We start from the raw sequence: 17,113 nt of genomic DNA, 5'->3' as shown, positions 1-17,113 counted from the left end.
CTCCAAGAGAAGTACTTTTTCTTGCAGGAAGGAGGGAGGGGTGGGGGGAAGACCAGGCCAGCTATATTTAAAACATCATCATAATGATTTCCTGGACCCTCCTGCTCCTGCTTACAGGAGCCCAGTCAGATTCTGTGTTGGCCCCATTCATTCATTTCTTCATTCATCGAAGGTTGATGGAACAGCTCTGTGATTTAAGACTGGGGGGATAGAAGAACCAGCTCCGATTAGTTAGTTAGGAAGGGGTGATACTGAATGGAACCCTCAGAATTCAGGATTTTCAAACTGCTAGAAATTGAAGCTGTTATCATACTTATATGTAATTACAATCGCTCCTGATCTTGGAGAGCTTACTCTGTCTTTGAGCTAAGCCACTCGCCTTTGCTCTCTCTCTGAATCCTTATCAAAGTTTTGTGAAGGAGGGTCTGTAGTGCCCCCCTTTTAGAGCTGAGGCTCAAAGAGAGTTCAGGCTACTTGCCCACATTTTACAGCTGGGAAATAGCAGGCAGAACTTGAACCCCGAGCTTGTAGGAATCCAGAGCCTATAGGCTTTTTACCACTCTGCCTCTCTGCAGGGCTGTGGATGTAAATGTTTTTTGTCTGTGATCACACAGGAGCCTCTAGCCACATGTGGCTATTGAACCCCGTGTTAAATTTTATTTCATTGTAATTAAGTTTAAATAGTTATATGTATCTATGTCTACCTTATAAGACAGTGCAGATTTCGAGTGTTTCCCAGAATTTGGCACAACTCCCCTACCAGGCTAGGGCATGGTCTGATTTGGCACTGGGTCCCCCATCAACCTTCGGCAAATATTTGTGGAATGAATGAAGAAAATGGAGTATTGTGATGATGAGTTGGGGGGAGGGGCCCAGGGTATCTACAAAGGTTTCCTAGAAGGGGCCATCTGGTACAGTGTGAATGTTTGCAGTGTTAGCCCTTAAACCTCTCACTCTGAGTGCCTGCCGAGAGCATGGCAACATAGGCACCAGGGCATGACAGTTACATACAAGACTGTGCCACCTGCCTGGATCTGACAAACTTCTCAAGAACAGGTAAGGGGTGATGGGGCGGGAAGCCTTAGCATGGGATAACCACTTCCTGATATATTTCCTACTGATAGACTCACACGCAAAGATGCAAGCCATTGTAGCCCTGTTCGAAACAGAAAAAGATTGAAAACAACCTAAAAGTTGGGGAACGGATTAAGTAATTCCTGGGCCATTTGTATGCCCGATGAAATGTTATTAAATCATTAAAATGAATAACGTTGCTCTGTATATACTGATAGGGAAGGAATGGTCTCATAGCCTTATAGCAAAACAAGGTGCAGAATACTAATACTTAATTGTGCTTACCACTTTCGTTAAGCAAGGGGATATAGCTATATCTACATATGTTTTATATGCACAGAATTTTCTTTGGAAAGAAATAGGAAAACACACCCACACATATATATAGTTGGTTGGAGTGTCATCCCACACAACAAAAGGTGGCGGGTTCAATTCCCAGTCAAGGCACATACCCAGATTTCGGTTGGATACTTGGTAGGGGCTTGTGCAGAAGTCAGCTATTCAATATTTCTCTTCCTCTCCTCCCTCTCCCTCTCTATAAAAAATGAAAAAAAATTTTTAAATGGGAAGCCCTAACTAGTTTGGCTCAATGGATAGAGTGTCAGCCACCGAGCTGAAGGGTCCCAGGTTCAATTCCGATCAAAGGTACATGCCTGCGTTGTGGGCTTGGTCCGCAGTGGGGGACGTGCAGGAGTCAGCCAATAAATGATCCTTTCTCATTACTAAAAAAAAAAAAAATTAAATGGGGAAAACAAAAGGGAAGAAAACTTGTTTGGTATAGAATGAAATTTTTACCACATGCATGCATTAGTGTTTCCTGATTTTTGAACCTTACAGACTTATTTCATTTTATATGCTGTAGTACCTTTTGAATTTTGTTCTATGTAAATATGTTGCCTATTCAAAAAGGAATTACATTTTAGTCACCTTTTTTTGATGCTCTAGGGTTCAAAATCAAGCAAATTTAAACCAAATAAATATTGCTTAGCTATATATAGGTAAGTGGTAAAGCATAAATAAATGCAAAGGAGTGATCAACAAAATGCAGGAAAAGACTGAACTCTAGGGATAAATGTGAACAGCAAGAGGTACTAGTAATTTTCTCTTTCTGAATCTATACGGTGGTCACCCTAATATAATTCTTCCTCTCTCTCTCTAAAATCAATGAAAGCATATCCTTGGGTGAGGATTAAAAAAAAATCAGGATAATGTGTATGTTATGATCCCATGTATATTAAAACAAACTGCATATAGATGATGAATAAACACACACAAAAAGAAAAACATAGAGAGGAAATTCTTGAAGGGGTTATATAGACTATACTTAAATATGATTTGAATTTGTAATTATCACTGTGTCCTTAGAAATTTATCAAATACTAAAATCATAAAGGGAGAGAAAATAAATACCACAAAAATTATAGCAAGGACTAGAGTATCTAGTGCCAGACTTTGCCAAAACTTAGAGTTTTGCCATATTTTGTATTACTCTTGCAATTAAAAAATCTTTGGGGGAAGAACATACCACACTATTTCCATTAAAATGTTTGGAATTCCCAAAGACCTTTTCTGGTTTTTCTTTCTTCAGTACCTTGTAGATTGAAGTATCAGAGTAGAAAAGAGCAGAATTACACAGAGCAGTGATCATTTGGAGAAGACTTAAGTTGATGTCTAGAGTCTGCATTTTTCTAATCTCTCTTCCTGTGTGAGCTTTGAAAGGAAAGTTGGAAATAACAGGTGAGTTTATTAAAGGGTTAATGCCAGGAAGCTAGTCATAAAAGTTCAAAGATACTTTCAAAACTTGCATCTTTGGATTGATGGACAAGCATGTTACCCAATGGAAATCAAAATCCAGGAATTACTTCATCGTGCTAAGTGGTCATTGGCTGCCAATCCCCAAGGGCCGGACAGCAGGGCTGGCAGTTAACCCTCTCGGGGACGGTCATGCCCCCTTTACATTAATTTTTATTTGGAACGATGAAGTAGGGACAGAGGAAAAGCCTAGAAAGATCCCAGACCTTCAGAATCTCACCCCAAAAGGCCGAGTTTCACCCTGCAAAGGGACACCTGGGGACAAATTTCCGGGAGAAAAGTTTTGAACTTTTAAAACGAAGAATCAGCGAACCTCGCTTAGTAAGAGGAAAGGGGGAAAAGGGGGGCGGGGGTTTGATTCACTTTTTGTGCTGTCAGGAGAGAGTCCAGGGCTGGGGATGATTCCATTAATCTTGCAGAGCCATCAGTCACCGAGAGGATTGAATTGCATTTCCTGCCCAGAGATGCGGAGACGGATGACCTTTGCCGAAGCCCTCAGACCCCCGGTTCACAGCTGGAGAGAGGATGTGTCAGCATTTACTTTTGGGTCTCACCCTGCCCTTTGTTCAAAACTCAGACTCTTTGTGTGCAGGCTGCTGCAGGAGTTTTTGTATTGTAGTTGTTGGTGCTGATTTTTTAATTTTTTTACCCTCCCACGTGTTGCAACTTCTGAGAAACTTTCTACTTGGCAGAAGATAAAACTGGAGGTGCCCCAAAGAGGGAACTAGCAAAGACTCGGGGGGGATTTTAAGAGAGGCCCTTGGGCCTTTTGGCTTTCACGACTGCCCCTTCCTGGGCTCCCCGGATGCTGCAGAGCAGACCGAAAACTAATAACGCCTCGTGTTTACATGGCCCTATTACAAAAAAGCTTTCACATGCATTACCTCATGTAAGAGGAACTGCTAGGACAGAAGCATTTGCATAAAGCAACACTTAAACTGCCCAACATCGCGAACTGTGCGACCTTCGACCAGGCACTCAGGCTCAGCTGTGCCCTCTGTAAAATGGGAGTCACATATGAGGACTGTATGAGCCCGTGTTCTATAACGTGGTGGTCAGTAAACGATGGCTCTTCATTAAAATTAAGGCCGCCTCCTGGACTTCCTAACCCTAACTGGTTGTGGGCTGGGGAAATACAGTTTTCCCCCACGGGGAGAAGGCTGAAAGGGTGGAACGGCCCTGCTTTTCTCCCCAGCATCCTTCCTCTCCCCAGTCAGTCAGAACTTCCAGAGCCACTTAAGCTCTTTGAAGTTGTTTTCTCGCCCCCAGGCTTTTGCATATGCTGATTCCTCCGCCCTGCGCGCTTTCTCCCGCCTGCCCTCTCCCTCTCAGAACTCTTATCTTCCTACAATTAACTTAGCTGCCTTCTCTGCCTGCCCCCTCATAATGCTTATCACGTTATCACATTGCTGCCTTTGCTCTCACCAGACTGTGAGCTGGGGGAGGGCAGGGACCCCCCACAGCCCCGCTCCCGCACCCACCTGTCTCATTCCCTTGATGCATCTTCTAACTCGCATGGCCTCAGCACCTACCCTAAAAGGACGTGTCTCATGGAAGTCCAGCATCCCTATCGTGCCTCCCCTAGTCCCAAAATTCCTCATTTTTCCAGAAATCTGAGAATTAACCGCGCAGAGGTTTCTTCTTACCCAGCGAGCCACTCAGCCGCTGCTAATGGAGCCAGTGGCTTTTTATCCCACCCTGAAATAACATTAATTCGCCAATTATGTACTGAGTGCCTTCTAGATTCGTCCACAGAGCAGCGTTTATAGGAAACCCTCCTCTTGGCCCCTCGGCACCTATTCAGGAGGCCTCTGTCGCCCTGGTGAGGTGAGGATGTTCCGAAAAGAGCAGGAGGTTGGGCTCTTATCCCCCCAGTCAGAAGGGAGACATCTCTGACGTGGCCAGTTTACCCAGTTTACACAAGCACAAAACCCCTTCTCATTTAGAATATTTCTCACAATTATAATACTCGTGCGTTAATAGTCTAATGTCCATCTATTAAATTAAAAGGAAAAGTCTCTGCCCTGGTCGGGTAGCTCAGTAGGTTAGACTGGTCCTCGGACCACTGGTTGGCAACCACTAGGTTAGAGTATCACCCGCTTACACCAAGGTTCTGCAGGTTCTATCCCCTTTCAGGGCACATACAGGAATCAACCAGCGAATGTTTAAATAAATGGAACAAATCTCTGTCTCAGATCAATCAATCAATCATTAGAAAAAAAGGAAAGGTCCCTGAGAAGACTGACCTTGGTCTTGTCTACTGTCTATCCTCAGCTCCTAGGACTGGGCTCATAAAACATACTTAACAAACATTGAATGAATGAATTCCTCAAACTCCAAAATATGTCTATTTCCAGCTTGATCAGCTACACCTAAAAGTGCTCTTCTTTGAAGAACATGCAAATGTTCTAAGAGGTCCTCTTGAAGTGCAACAAGGCAGCCTGCCTGAGGGAGGTGGTCTCTATCCGCTGTAGCTCCACAGCTCAGTCTCTCCTCCCCTGGTCCCAGGTGGCCTCCCGAGTTCATGTGATCTGCTGGGCAGATACTGAGTCCTGGGGCCATGTGGGGGCAAGGGACCAGCTGGCATCACCCCAGAGCCCCCATCTGGGAGGTCCCCCAAGCAGCTGATGCAGCATGAGGAGAAGAGGAAGCAGCTATTTGCTTGTGCATGGGGCTTCAGGGTGGGGCCAGAGCTTATCACTTGGTCCCTAGCCACTTTCTTCATGCTTGATGGCCTGGAGGGCTGGAGACCTAGGGTGCAAAGGGGAAGGGCGGTAGAGCTAGCTATGGGGACAGGGCAGGGACTGGTGGGTCTGTGAATCACCAACATCCATAGGGCATATGGGGCCTTAGTCTTCTGCTCCTGGTCTCTGCAATCGATTTGTCTGCCTGAGCCTGGACTCCAGCCTCAGCATCTCCCATAGGCAATCACACGTAATGTCTGCCCTGGGCACAGCATGGACACTACATTCAGCTGTCTGAACCCTCCAGTCACCTGGGTCTACTTACCTGCCTGTCCGAGCTTAAACTCTTGGGAAAATGTTGACATTCTTTTCATCTCCACCATGATACTAGGCACTCAGAAGGCACACAACAAAAAGTGATTGGCATGCCCAGCTGTCATAGCTCAGTGATTGAGCACCAACCTATGAACCTGGAGGTCATGGTTCAATTCCTGGTTAAGGCACATACCCCAGTTGCAGGGTCGATCCCTAGTGTGGGGTATGGAGGAGGCAGCCAATCAATGATTCATCATTGATGTTTTTCTCTATCCCTCTTCCTTTCTGTAAAATGAGAGGAAGCGAGGGATAGAGAGTTAGAAACATCAATGAGAGAAAAACATCTACCAGCTGCCTCCTGCAGGACCCCTACTAGGGATGGAGCCAAAAAGCAAGGTACATGCCCTTGACCAGAATCAAAACCAGGACTCTTTCTTCAGTCTGCCAGTTGACACTCTATCCACTGAGCCAAAATGGTTGGGGGGGGGGGGGGATATTTATTTATTTTTTTTTATTTTTTTAAGTGATTGGCAGTGATGGGATTCGTGGTCCTTTCAGAGCCCTGACTTCTCAGCCTATGAGTTGTGTGCCTGTGAGGAGGCGTCTTCACCTCTGAATCTCATTATCGATGGGAAAAATAATAGCTTGTTGATCAAATGAAATGAGATCTCGGAAACTCCATAGTTCCTGTTTCTGTTTTCATTTTCTCTGTAGCACTGATCACTATCATATATACATGTTTTTTCCCCCCCTCCTCACACTAGGGTATCAACAACACAAAACAGGTGTTTTATTCTGTTTTGTTCTCCACTATTTCCCCAGCCCCTCACACATAGCATGGCACATGGTAGATTCCCAGTAAATATTTGTTGAATGGATGGATGCAAAGTGATTCATATTTAGTAAGTGCCCAATCATGGTAGATATCACTAATTTTACCATTGTGATTAAGAACTCAGCCTCTGGAATTTGAAAGGAGAGTGTAACTGGGGTAGGAGAAAATCAGCACCATGACAGGGGGTTAGGAGCTCTGGCTGAGGAAAGCTGCCTGCACTATTTACTACTTCCCTGATTTGGAACAAGTGACTTCATGTTCCTAATCTGTAAAATGGAGGTGATAACAGCACTTCCCTGGCAAGATGTGGGATAGGACAAGATGGCACATGAAAGGCACCCAGTAGAGTGCCAGGCACATAGTAAGTGTTCAATACACAATAGCCATGGTTACACGTTAAGAGTAAGACTCAGCCTAGAGGTGACTTCTGAGTCAATGCCACAGTTGCTAAGCACTGAAAACATGTCAGGCTCCAGCCAGCTCAGTAATGTTTACTGACCTTTATCTGTGAATTCTTCAAGGAAAGACACTGTGTTTCTTTTCACTGTCATGATCTTAGCTCCCAGTAGATGCTAATTCATGTTTAACATGCTGGAAAAAATGACACGCTGAACTCGATTATGAGTAAGAACATAACATAGTAAACATAGCGATTAGAATAATAACTGCCTACTGGGTGCCAGGCACAGTGTTCGGTGCTGGAGATGTGGTAGTAAACTTAGTGAACTTAAACACGGAGGTCACTACTTTTAGGCTAGTGCACTTAAGGGGGTCTAGACCTTGTTCCAATAGTTGCAGATAGGCGATACATTGCAACTGATAAGTGTATCCCAGCAGAGAGGTCTATGAGACTAGAAGATCTATAAAACGGGCAGGGGGCTGAGAGGGGTGTCCTGGTTTGGGGCTGAGGAGGAAGCTGGGGGAGCTGTTCCAGAGAAGGGAGGCACTGAGCTGATCTCTGTGGAAAGAGGAGGTCTTAGCCAGGCCAGTGGGGAAAGTGTTCTCAGCAGAAAAAAGAACAGATGCAGACGCCTCATGATGGGGGGTTGTGGTAAGGGGGGAGGAAAGGGACGACATGTGCTAAAGGAACTGAAAGAAGACCCAGATGACCCAAACAAATCCAGTGAGTTGAAGGCAGGGGTTAAGGTGAAATAAACTGGAAAAATATAAGCAGTCACTTTGGGAATCAATCGGGTAATATCTGGTGAAGCTAAAGGCGTCTGCAACCTATTACCCAGCAGTTCCATAGCTAGGAACACTCTACAAAAACACAAGTACGCCAGGAAGCACGAACAAGGATGTTGTCCTAGTTGCACCATGTGCAATCTCAAAAAATTTGAAACCACCTCAATGTCCATCAACAGGAGAGTGGAGAGACAGCAGCATAGGTCTTTCTTGGGTTCCTCAGGAAGCAGAGAGCGAATCAGAAGTTTGTGCGGTGTAGCTACACTGAGGAAGCAAGAGTGAGGAACAGGGGGACTGAGGCAGGGAAAGAAGGTGAGTCAATACGAGGGTTCCTGGGGGGGTGGGGGAGGACAGAAACATATGCTATGTTTTCAACAATAAGGATTTAATTTTTAAAAGTAAAATAAAGTGGCCCTAGCCGGTTTGGCTCAGTGGATAGAGCATAGGCCTTCAGACCAAAGGGTCCCAGGTTCAATTCCTGTCAAGGGCACATACCTGGCTTGGAGTCTCCTCTCCCACCTGGGCCCTGGCCAGGGCTCGCGCAGGAGGTCACCAATCACTGTGTTTCTCTCACATTGATATTTCTGTCTTTCCCTCTCTCTCCCACCCTCTCTAAAAAGAAGTGGGAAAATATTCTCGGGTGAGGATTTTTAAAAACACATATTAAAACAAAACAAACAAACAAACAAAACCTGAGGATAGTAATGACTTTGGGGAGGAAAAGGATTTTTGTTGTTGCTGTTCTTTTTTTTTTTTGTTATGAAATGCTTCACAAATTTACACATTGTCCTTGTGTAGGGGCCATGCTAATATTCTATGTATTGTTCCAATTTTAGAAATGTACGGTTGAATTGAGCACTGTTTTAAATTGTGGCTATATATATATATGTATACATATACACACATATATAATAGGATTTACCATTTTAAGCACTTCAGGTCTACAGTTCAGTGGCATTAAGTACATTCAAATTGTTGTGCAACTATCAGCACCATCCAACTCTGTAACTTTAAAAAAATATTTTTATTGATTTCAGAGAGGAAGGTAGAGGAAAAGATAGAAACACCAATGATGAGAGAGAATCATTGATCTGCTGCCTCCTGCACATCCCACATGGGGGATTAAGCCTGCAACCTGGACATGTAACCTGACAGGGAATCGAACTGTGACTTCCTGGTTCAGTGTTCCCCAAAGTGTGGTACGCGTCCCCCCAGGGGTACGGGAAGAGTCTGGTGGGGGTACGCGTTGCACCGGAGTTTGGTGGGGATATGCACTGCACCGTGCTTAGCTGCGCCTAATTCTACGTTCTCTTGAGTACGAGGGGTACTCAGCATTACGAAAATTATAGAAGGGGTACACATATGTTTGGGAAACACTGTCTAGTTCATAGGTTGACGCTCAACCACTGGGCCATACCTGCTGGGCTCATTTACATGTTTATTTCTTATTTTTAAAGCTTACAACTGCATAATATTCTTTATTTTTTATACGTGCTCACAGTATTAGCCACTTATTACCAAAATAATCTGTATATTTTCAAAGTTATCTCTGTAAATGTTCTAAACAAACTGATTATTAAATGTAAGATCTCAATATAAGCTAATGAATAAATGAGTAAATTATATTATTAAGAAAGATGGTGGTGATGGTTACATCACAAGGTGATTGTAATTAATGCCACTGAACTGTACACTTTAAAAAGGTTAAAATGGTAAACTGTTATGTATATTTTACCACAATTTAAAATAGAAGCAGGAGGAGGAGGAGGAGGAAGGAAGGAGGAAAGGAAGTGTCAGATCAGGCAAAGCCTTGTGACTATGGTAAGGATTTTAGGCTTTAACAATTTCTATGCATTGTCTGAATTTTTATAAGAGGTCGTACCAAAGAGGAAGAATCAAATCCTTTTCAGCTGGAAAAGTCAGGCCAAATGGGAGGGTGGGCAGCCTGCCGGAGGTGCCCAGCTCCCTGGCAGCCTCAGGATTAGGACCAGCCTGTTGCCCTCCTGTCTGGGGATTGAGCCTACAATCCAGACATGTGCCCTTGGCAGGAATTGAACCTGGGACCCTTCAGTCCACAAGCTGACGCTCTATCCACTGAGCCAAACCAGCTAGGGCAGAGGGGAGAGCTTTTAAACAGTGGGAACAGCATGTGCAGAGGCCTTGAGGATTTGGCCTGTTCTTTCCACTCATTGGAAAGAACAATGAAAAGCAAGTAGCTCCTATGCTACTTGCAGTGGGGGGTGTAAATGATGTTAGAGAGATAGAAAGGGGCTAGATAAGATAAGGCTTTCCCATCATAGGTAAGGAGCTTAGTTTTTTAAAATACATATTTTTTTATTTCAGAGAAGAAAGGAGGGGAGGGGAATAGAAATATCAATGATGAGAATCATGGATCAGCTGCCTCATACATGCCCCACACTAGGAATCGAGCCCACAACTCAGGCACGTGTCCTGACCAGAAATCTAACCGTGACCTCCTGGTTCATAGATCGAAGATCAACCACTGAGCCACACTGGCCAGGCAGGAGCTTGGATTTTATTCTAACTCAGACGCAAAGCCTTTGGAAGCAGAGACACCAGGGAGCAGGTTTTTCTGGGCCTGGAGAAGATGGAAGAGGATGCTGGGAAGAAGGTACAGATTTTAAGCAAATGTTAAGGGCTACATTCAACTGTTTGTTTGTGGTTTTGTTTTTTTTTAATGGATTAGATGTGGTGGGGGAAGAGCAGGGGGAAGGAAAGTAAGGATTCAGGGTGGCTCCTAGGGTGGTCAGCACCCCAATTTCCCCGCCTCCCCAGGGGCCTCATAGAACCGCATTGCACTTGACAGGCAATTCCTGGGAGGCTGGGCATTTTTGTGCGATTAGTTCTCTGGGAAATAAATGCCTCGAGTTAAAAGGCTTTTACAAACCAGGCCAAGGGATTAAAGGAGGCCCAGGGTCAGGAGACAGCTGAGCACCGAGCCTTTTAATCTAAACCTTAAACGTTTTTATTTTTCACTTCCTGGACTCAGGGTGTCACTTTAAATACATGTTTGGCAACATCGGCTGTTCTATTTTTCTTTTTAATTATACAAAGAGAGAGTCTGGAGACGACTCGGCCCCGGGGAAGGAGGAGGCGAGGGAAATTTGGCAGCCGTGGGAAGGCAGAGGCGCTAAATAAAAATCTGGTGGATTTGAAACCTGTTTTGAAGGAGCGTGGAGACCAAAACTCCCAACGGCCGGCCCCAAACTCGGTGTGGTCAGCCCTGACTCAGGGTTTCTAAAAGGAGACTGACAGAATCACCAGCTCAGAACAGAGAGAGGACAGATAGGCAGGTCTCCGAGATAAAAATACCACCACCAGCAGCAGCAGCACCGCTTTTGCACCTTGAGTTTATTCCCGGGCCTCTGTCCTCTTCCCTCCCCTCATCCTCTGAGCAGAAAATAGCTAACTAGATCCTTCATTCACCTTTACAAGGAACTCCCTCCTATGTGGCAGGCACTGGGTTAAACTGTTTTATGGAATTGGATCTACTGTTCCATGAGTGGTATATACTCCTATACCATGACCCCCATTTTCTAGATGGGGTGTCTGTGGCTTGGAGAGATTAAACGTAACCCCAACTCCCCAGGGTTGGGCCTGGGCTTCTTTGTCCTCAAAACCATTCCTTGCCCTCCCTCTGCTTTGTATCACAGGGAGCCCAATCCCTACAGGCTGTCAATCAACTGGCTTCCTGCAGAGATCCACTAATGGGAGGCAGTGATAGGAGCTTGGTGGGCGGGAGGAAGGGAGAAGCCAGGATATTTCTCCCTCTCTCTGTCTTGGGTAGTATTTCCAACAGCAGCCATATTTACTGAGTCTCCATCTCTCACCACCAGGCCCACTGTGGGTCCAGCTTCTATCTGGTGACGCCAGACCTTCCGGGGTGCCAGAAACACCTCCTCCTTCTGTCCCTCCATCCCAGGAGTGGTGCTCTCCCTCTTGTTATTGCGAACCTGCAGGTGAGTCACCCTCCAACTTGCCTTCTTCCGTAGTTCTTCCCTTACCTCTGAAGCAAGTCTCTCTGCAAATCCCTCTATTCTGGTATGTTTTCCCTAGTCGGATTCTCACTGATATTCTGCCTTTTGTAAATAGCCTATTCAATGGATTTAGAATGAGCTAATTCCTTAGGTTTGGAATGAGATACACTCCTTTCACTGAGCACAGAACATCTCCCAGAGGGAAAATACTACCCACCATTTACTGAGCACTGTGCCAATTGCCAGACAAATGTGCTCTCACGGGACACTCATAGTAACCCTTTCTGCCAAGTCCCACTACCGTTCCCATTTGACAGGTGGGGCTCAGAGAGGCTGGGTTGCTAGCCCAGAGTGACGCAGTTCTAAATGAACAAAGCTGGGATTCGAACTCAGGTAGGCCGAGTTCCAAAGTCCCAAACTATATATATATATATATATATAGTTTATTTTTTTACACAGAGGAAGGGAGAGGGATAGAGAGAAACATTGATCAGTTGCCTCCTGCACACCTCCTACTGGGGATGTGCCCGCAACCAAGGTACATGCCATTGACCAGAATCAAACCTGGGACCTTTCAGTCCTCAGGTCATCATTCTATCCACTGAGCCAAACCAGCTAGGGCTCCCTGTGTCTCTTCACACTCTCTTCTCTCTGGACAGGTCTGTGTCCAAATTTCCCTTTTTTATAAGCACTTGGTCATACTGGATTAGGGCACAATGTAATGACCTTAATTTCAACTTGGTTATCTCTATATAAAAACCCTGTCTACAAATAAGATCACATTCTGAAGTGCTGGGAGTTAGGATTTGAACGTATCTTTTGGGGGACACCATTCAACCCCCAACTGTCCTCCCTGATCTCAGGTGCTGTCTCTACAGTATGACCCAGTGGTCCTGTTTTGCTAAGGGAAGATGTTTAATTCTACTGACACCCCACCCCTTTAAGAGATGCAATGATTTCATCTACTTGACTTCAAGAGTTATTTTAAAGCTAGAGTAATCAAGATAATGGATTTGGCAGAAAAAAAAAGACATGTAGAGCAATGGATTATAATAGAGTCCAGAAACAGTTACTTTTTTTTTTTTTGGAAAAAATTTACATTCTTTTTTATTGGTACAAAGTTTTCCAAATCCATTATTGAGACATTTCAATTTTTTCAAAAATGTACGAGCACTTCAATGGAGAAACCTACTTCACTCAAAAATCAGTGGATGGGATCATATACCTGAACATACAAGCGCAGTTCTCTCTGTAAATCCATGTTTTAAAACATGGGTGAAGACCTTCATGACCTTGAGGTTGGCAAAGACTTCTCACCAGGACACAAAAAGCACTAACCACAAAAGGCAGGGGCACGAAGCCACAGACCCAGCAAAGGCTTCTGACCAGGGGGAAGCATGCGCCTGAGGAGCCCAGGAATGGGGAGTTCTGTTCTATAAAGGCAAGCGCTCAAGAAATGGCGGCTCTTTTTATTATTATTAATTTAGGGATTTCGGGACTCAGAGCAGTCAGAGGGGAGGCATGGGTGGGGAAGGGAGTAAACAGAGGCAAGCCACAGGACAATGACGGGCGCTGGCAAAATGCTCTCTTTTTGAATTGAAGTGAAAGTGATGACTTCTTTGAGGTCTTGCTTGGGCAGGAAGTGGGGGAGGGTTCCTCTTCACTAGGGCATCAGGTTTGCCTCTCCTAAAAATCTGCCTGAAGTGGGTGACTGGGTGTCCAAATTCAGGGTCCAGAAATAGGTATGTGTAAGGTCTCCATTTTTGCTCAAAGGATTGGGGGGCTCAGAGAAGTTAAAGTCACACTACAGCTGAGCGGCCATGGGAACAGCCAACCTGAATCACTGTAAAATACTAAAAAGGGTTATAAATGCAAGCTCCTCTGGTTCAATTTCAAACTTTACTAGAAGACCTTGCTAAAAATAAATTGCTTGGGTGGGTTTCAGTGACTTGCATTTTAACAAAAACCTCTGTGGAGATTCTGATGCAGAGGAGGAGGTGACTCTGGTGGTGGTTAATGGTTTAATGTCCTGTACTACTACTTACTGGCTCTCTGTCCAGTTTTCTCATCCCTATTATAGTAACAGTAACACCATGGGTGGTTGTAAGAAATTTCCGGCTTTTATGTAATATACTCAATACAATAAAATAATAATAAGTAAGATAATTTAATATATAATATGAATATATAATTAATATATACTTCTATTTAGCCCTGGCTGAGTAAGTAGCTCAGCTGGTTAGAGTGTCATCCTGATACACCAAGGTTTCTCGGGTTTGAACCCCGGTCAGGGCACATACAAGAATCAACCAATGGCGCTGGCCAGTTTGGCTCAGTGGATGGAGCCTGCGGGCTGAGGGTTCCAGTTTGATTCCGGCCAAGGGCACATGCCTGGGTGGCAGGCTCCCAGTGGGGGGCGAGCCAGAGGCAGCTGATCAATGATTCTCATCATTGATGTTTCTATCTGTCTATCGCTCTCCCTTTCTCTCTAAATCAATAAAAATTAAAAAAAAAAAAAAAAAACAAAAAACCAGCCGAAACCGGTTTGGCTCAATGGATGGAGTGTCGGCCTGCGGACTGAAGGGTCCCAGGTTCGATTCCGGTCAAGGGCATGTACAGTGGTTGCGGGCACATCCCCAGTAGGAGGTGTGCAAGAGGCAGCTGGTCGATGATTCTCTCTCATCGATGTTTCTAGCTCTCTATCCCTCTTCCTTCCTCTCTGTAAAAAATCAATAAAATACATATTTAAAAAAAAAACAAAACAACCAATGAATTCATGAATAAGTGGAACAACAAAGAGATGTTTCTTTTTTTTTCTTTTTCTTTTTTTTTGAGATGTTTCTTCTCTCAAAATAAAAATAAAATAAAATGGAAGGTGGGCATCTTATAAAAAATATATATTTCTATTTAAATATATTTTATGTTATATATTTATATAAATTATCTAATAATAAAGGGCTTAAAATAGCGCCTGTCATTGGTAAGTACTACTTAAGTAAATGCTAACTATTTTCCCCCTATATGATGGTCTGACCAGCCCTGGGCTGTGTCCATTGGGCAAAGTGGTGCAGCTGGCTGTAACAGCCCTTTCAGTTTGATCTTTACTATACCCTCATGTACAGGTGATTGAAAAATTCGATTTGGTTTCGGGATATAAGGCAGAGAGCACGCCTCCTGGCCACTAGGGAGAGCCACACAGGATGCTTGGAGGCACTTCAGGGATAGGCACCCTGGGTTCCAAATATGATTCTTCGCTGGCTCCTCTGGTGTCCTCTCACAAGGTGCTTTCTCTCCGGAGCCTCAGTTTCTCCATCTGTTAAATAGGTGTTCGGAATGGGTTGCCCATCTCCTGGTCACACATGGCTCTAATATGGTGGGGGAAAGCTACTAACCGCATAGGCCTTTCTGGACTTTAGGACCTTAGGTTGAGAGACAGGTTCCCCTCACCTCTGGATGGCACTTTTATTATTACTTATTTTTGCTCTGTGCAGATGGTGGGATTCAAACCACGGAGAATTCAAAGGAGGAGGGATGGGCATGATAGAGGAGCAGGAGAAAGGAGACCTGTTCCCCCCCCCAAACCCCTTACTGAGTTCCCTCACCCCAACCCCCACCCCCAAAAACCCTACTGAGCTCCCATCCTTCTGTTCTCCTTAATCAGCAAATCTCTCCTCCCAGCTTCCAGCCTCTTCCCCTTTTAGACCAACCGGCCCCCCTCACGCCCCATCAGACTCCAAATGCTGCGTGTACCAACTCTGAGCTGGGGTTTCTTCCAACCAAGACCATTTCATGATTTCATTCATTACACATTTTCTATGGGGGGGGGTCTGTGGTGTGCCAGACCCTGTGAGAGGCCCTTGGGAGGTAGCAAAATTTAAACACATGTGAACTCTGAACTCAGAACACTCATCTGCAGGGCAGTGGACGGCACGGACAAACTGGTCAGTACATAATCTAGGTGATTCCAGATACTGTAGTGACCAGAGCTCTAAAGGGAATAAAACACCAGGGGAGGGGCTCTCTTTGGAGGTGATACTGGAGCTGAGACACAGATGGTACGTGGAGGGAGGAACAAGTACAACGGCCGCCAAAGAAACAAGTCCAGAGGGATGAGATTTCAAGTTTCAAGTTCTCTATCCTAGAGTTCCTAAAAACAGAAAGGTCTCTGGGGGAATCTCCTAAGACTTTTTTGGGGGGGAAGGGGTGCTTCCGTTTTATCCCTAGGTGAGTGGAGGGGCGCTCTCTAGTGGTGACAACAGTTACATTTCACTCGGCTGACCTGGAAGGCCACTCATTCCTGTCTCTCCTACACGTGCAAGAAATATTTATTGAGCGCCATGTATACCGAGTGATATTCCAGATGCTGGGGGTAAGAATTCGACAAATAAGGATCCTGCCTTCCTGGAGCTGACATCCTAGGGGACAGCTCTCAGCCCAGTATTTACTCCCACCTCACCTCTGTCCCCCACTATCCTGCGGCTAAATTGGCCTCATGGCTCCGGCTGATGCGGGGTCTGTTGCACTTGCTGTTCCTTTCCCTCTGGAATACAGGTCCCTGGTTCTTTACATTGCTGGTTCAGATCTCTGCTCAAATATGACCAAGCAAGAAAAGTGTGAACCTGCCGAAACCGGTTTGGCTCAGTGGATAGAGCCTTGGTCTGAGGACTGAAAAGTCCCAGGTTCGATTCTGGTCAAGGGCATGTACCTTGGTTGCGGGCACATCCTCAGTAGGGGGTGTGCAGGAGGCAGCTGGTCGATGTTTCTCTCTCATTGACGTTTCTAGCTCTCTATCCCTCTCCCTTCCTCTCTGTAGAAAATCAATAAAATATATATTTTTTAAAAGTGTGAACCTATTTTGTGTGTTTACTGCCTTGTTCTCCCCACTAAAATATAAAATTCCATGCAAGTGGTCATTTTCCTGGAATCTTCAGCCTCGCACTTAATGAACATCTGTTGAACTGGATGTGTTACAGGGTGCCGGCGCGGCCTACTTTGTGTCTTGTGTCAGACGTTGGTGAACTATAAGTGAACGAACTGGACAAAAAAGACTAAAAAAAAAAAATCTCTACCCAGAGCATTCTAAATTTAAAATTGCAGCCCAGTTCCACCCCCTTTACTCTGTTTTATTTTTTTCCATACATGTATTACCTTCTAAACTATTATCATTTACTTCTTGGCATGTCTCCGCAACTCGAATGAACGCTCCGCGA

The 17,113-nt window shown here is 44.9% G+C and overlaps 1 non-coding gene across 1 annotated transcript; it reads right to left on the bottom strand.

Moving 5' to 3' along the window:
• Positions 1 to 8,658: 8,658 nt before the first annotated feature.
• On the bottom strand, positions 8,659 to 8,764 carry LOC118725772. The gene has a single exon (XR_004990116.1). It is a non-coding gene; the product is annotated as a U6 spliceosomal RNA (small nuclear RNA).
• Between the last annotated feature and the right edge of the window lie 8,349 nt (positions 8,765 to 17,113).

The sequence above is a fragment of the Pipistrellus kuhlii genome, unplaced genomic scaffold (assembly GCF_014108245.1).
Source record: "Pipistrellus kuhlii isolate mPipKuh1 unplaced genomic scaffold, mPipKuh1.p scaffold_m20_p_20, whole genome shotgun sequence".
In the NCBI taxonomy this organism is placed as follows: Eukaryota; Metazoa; Chordata; class Mammalia; order Chiroptera; family Vespertilionidae; genus Pipistrellus; species Pipistrellus kuhlii.
The sequence above is the reverse complement of the archived record's forward strand: the minus strand, read 5'-3'. Positions and strand labels throughout refer to the sequence as shown.